This window comes from Cryptotermes secundus, unplaced genomic scaffold (genome assembly GCF_002891405.2).
Source record: "Cryptotermes secundus unplaced genomic scaffold, Csec_1.0 scaffold271, whole genome shotgun sequence".
Classification (NCBI taxonomy): Eukaryota; Metazoa; Arthropoda; class Insecta; order Blattodea; family Kalotermitidae; genus Cryptotermes; species Cryptotermes secundus.
In genome coordinates this window covers 567,697-571,675 of record NW_019731219.1, presented here as the reverse complement: position 1 = coordinate 571,675, position 3,979 = coordinate 567,697, and the positions used below count along the sequence as shown (strand labels likewise).

Here is a 3,979-nt window from a genome sequence, read left to right as displayed (position 1 = left end):
AGTACACAATACACATCGCGTAAGATACACCCGACCACAAGTCCACACAACCCCGTGCTGACGCCTCCCCCCATTGGGACGATTCACCAAGAAGGAGCCTGAATATTTTACTTGAACGTTTTTTAATTTTTAACTTTAAATTTTAACGTTGATGACTCGGTTTGAGGGTGGTTTTTTAGATGCAAGTGCTATACCTGCATTCAAGATACGGGGAAGTGTTGTGCTTTACACTCCGATATATGTAATAGTTTCCACAAATAACTACATACTGTGGATGTTGAGCTGTGCCAGTGTTTTCATGATTTGTTGTAAGTGCCTCTGAAGATGGTTCCTTGGAACCGAAACATGTAAGGCAGACGAGATAAATAAGTGACCAAAATATATATTGTTGCACTTGACGGAATATCTATTGACAATTGGTGATTAATAGTGTAACGGACCAAAATGAAACAATTCAAAACAGTGTGGTTAATGTTACTTACTCATTCAAAAGCACTGAAAACACCTGCCACTAGTACTACAGGGGAAAATAAGAATGTAATATTTTGTAACCCAGCAGTGAATATTTACAGGCATCACATATGCAGTGTATCGAAGTTGCATAAGATGTATTTTCATGCAACTGTTCCTGCCTCTAATGCATAATATTCAAGGCATGATATAATGCAATATGAACAAAACTTCAAGGTAAAGGCACTTCTGGATATTGTGGACCTATTTAAATCCAATTCACGTCTATTCCCTTAGGTTCACTTTAATATTATCCTCCCAACTCTGTCTTCCAAGTGTGTATCTTCGGAGATATCTTCCTTCTAAAAGACTAGGCTTTCTTTTTCAAGGTTCATGTCCACTTAGCTTATTTAAGTAACTTGACACTATCAAGATGGCAGCATTCTGGTATCTGTCATTAATCGATGTCTTCCATTCCACTTAGTTAATGCTATTTACATTCTTCTCATTCACATACAATGACAGATGAAGTATATCATTGATTCTTTGTACATAATATAGCGACATGACACTTGACAGCCAAATAGTGGAGTCAAGAATAGTGCTGCTGAGGCATCCACTGCTTGGCAATGGCTCGGTAAACACATTTCCACAGCAATAAATATCCACATAACAATAAATGAACTGGTAGAAGTGGTGTTTTCTATGTAGGCTGTCTGTGGGTGGAGGTAAAAATCATTCTGATTCCTTGAATATAATATGAATGAAAGCATTTATGAATATTTCTGCAACAGAACATATATCTAATTCTGATTTATTCCTTCACTCATGCTGCTGTTCACACCACATAACATTCTCCAGCAAAGAATAAATTCAGCAAGGATACTGTTGCAACAGACAATGGCAACAAGAGAAGCTTATTTCTTATGAAGAACTTGACAGAAGCTGTGTACTTTATAAATCAAGTTCCTTCATTTTCAGAGCTGTAGGGTGATGAGCATCACTGCCACACAGCATGCAAAGATGTTGTCCACTGCTAAGTACCCTGTGAAAGACTCATTTGAAGATCCCATACATTACCTAATAAGTTTAACCAAAAGAAAACCCGGTCCCATTTGCATACAGACTGCATAATTATTTAGTTCAAAAATGTTTATTATAGTGCTGAACAACTAGAATATATGACAAACTCTTCATTTGAATTTATACAAAAAACCAAACAAACAAACAAAAAACAGATATGTTATTTCTTATAGATCAGTGCTTTATAAACAATACAGAATCAGCCTCAAAAGCCAAGTTTCTTTCCACACTGTCATGATTCATATTGCATGTACTGAAATAATTAGCTACTAGAAAATTACCTGTTAAAATAACCAATTAAAAGTTTGTACAAATACAGGAATCATATGCATAAGAGGATAGTTCCAGAAAAAGTAATTTATTTCTAAAACAAATATGAATACAAATCAGAATGAAATTATTTGGCTGTAGAAGTAAAGAAAAGGTTTGTTATAATAAATGGCAGTTAAACTCATCCATAGTTATTCATTAACATCATTGCTATTCCGGAACTTACAGGATGAATGTGAGTCAAGGAGACAGCAGGGAAAATGGGACACTCAACCATTAGCCTTAGTCTTCCTGCCACTTGGGATCATCCCAGGTTCTGGAGAACAAGGCAATAGCGCAGCCATACAGCAGAATTAGGAACCAACGACTATGCAATTAACAAATAAAGACAACACAATAATGAGGCTGTGACACATGCAGTGAGCTCTTACATATTTTTAGAAATGAGATATGTGGTTATTCATCTGCAACACAGTGGATTACACAGCAACGGACCAACAGCAAAATAATCAACACAATGCAAAATAATAAAATGAACAATAAACAAATTGCCCAGGGGCTAGGGCTAGATCAAAATAAGAATAAAACCGGGGAGCAGCAAGACGTGAGTGAACCTCAGAAAAGCTCAGCCAAGATAGAGATCGGGAATACAGGTCCAACACAATTTAGGTTGCCATATACCAACCTCACAGCCTCCAGCCTCCAAACAAGAGATCCAGCCAACCTCCTTTAGGGCTCTGCCAGAGCCAGAGTAGTTTGTAGATGGCGCCAAGCCCAAATTGTGAATGACCTGATCACAGCATGCAGTTCAACCCAAAGGCAGAGAAGAGAGTGTAGATAGGAATACTGGACAGAAAGGGAGAGGGAAAAGAGCAGGGTGTACAGAAAGGCAACTATGGGCTCCTTCAGAAAATTGTATCTACTGAGGTGGACAAGGCACAGCTCATGGTACTGGCTCACTAATGAGGGAAATGTCTGGCAAGAGTATGTCTGTAATTGCCTAACACTGCATTAATAGAGGAGTTTTTATGTCCATAATGATGCTGAGTATATCCATGAAGGTGTTAACGGTCTTGACAGATAAGTTAAAACACCATAGGACTACATTCTACAGACTGTGATCATGAAAAAAAAATCCTAATAGAGTCTGAAGTCATATTTGAAATATTTCGGTTTATTTCCTAGTACTGCAACCCCTCACCAACTGCAGTTTTCAATTATCCACCATTTTCAAGATGTATCTGTTTTTGCCGTATACAATGTTTGGTTTTATGTGTCTGCAGTTTTTAAGATTTGTATACTTGGGAAAGATTAGTGGCTTCTACAAGTGAGCCACATACACGTATGTTGGGGCCAGGGCTGCAATGGTATCCTAAATCACTTTCCTAGATTCTAGAAACTTTAATGCCACATCTTACAGTGACATTATTTATAATCATACTCTCACATGTCAGTGACTTAGACATGAGGTTTGGATTGCTAACTGCATTTAGTGAACATTTAGCCTTGGCATACACAGCACAGAAAACACAGCATTATAGTCATCATTTACTGGCCACTGCGTAGCAATGGCTCCTTGTTTAATGTCATAGTGTGTTTACCATGCCATTACCTAACAGTGTATGCTGTCTCTTGTTAACCCGTTGCCGTGGTTTGACGTGTATGTTTCGTCAGGTATTTAAATCGTCTGGGGGGGTTCGACGTGTATGTTTCGTCCAGCTGCACACGTATGTTATAACGCCCATAATAATTGATGGTTTTGCTGTAGATTGTTAGATTTTTCGCTGGCATGTTATCAGTAGTACAGAGTATAATATGACACGTCTTTATCTGCGCTAAGTCATTGTTACATATGCCTGTCTTGCAGCAAATTTCCTGTGGCTCTTGCTAGCGGTTTCACCGTAATGAATGTTGTGTTTCCTTTGCTACGAAGTTATAAACAGTAGAGACCTGATGTGATGTGTTTATAATATCATACTGCCCTGAGCTGGCCACAACTAACACACTCAATTGGAATTCTTAGAATAGGGATGTCCATACATTTATTCTCGCATGATCCATTGATTTCACACAGTACAAAGGCCCAGTTCTTAGAAAAATGCCACAATTTAAGGCAGAACACTGTGGTCACCCCCTGAGACGATACGGAAGTGTGTGGGGGAGGGAAAAGAACTCA

At 38.3% G+C, this 3,979-nt stretch overlaps 1 protein-coding gene across 14 annotated transcripts in view; it reads right to left on the bottom strand.

Moving 5' to 3' along the window:
• Nucleotides 1-3,979, bottom strand: part of LOC111866429 (protein bric-a-brac 2) — an 83,775-nt gene that overhangs the window by 41,888 nt on the left and 37,908 nt on the right. The window lies entirely within an intron of this gene.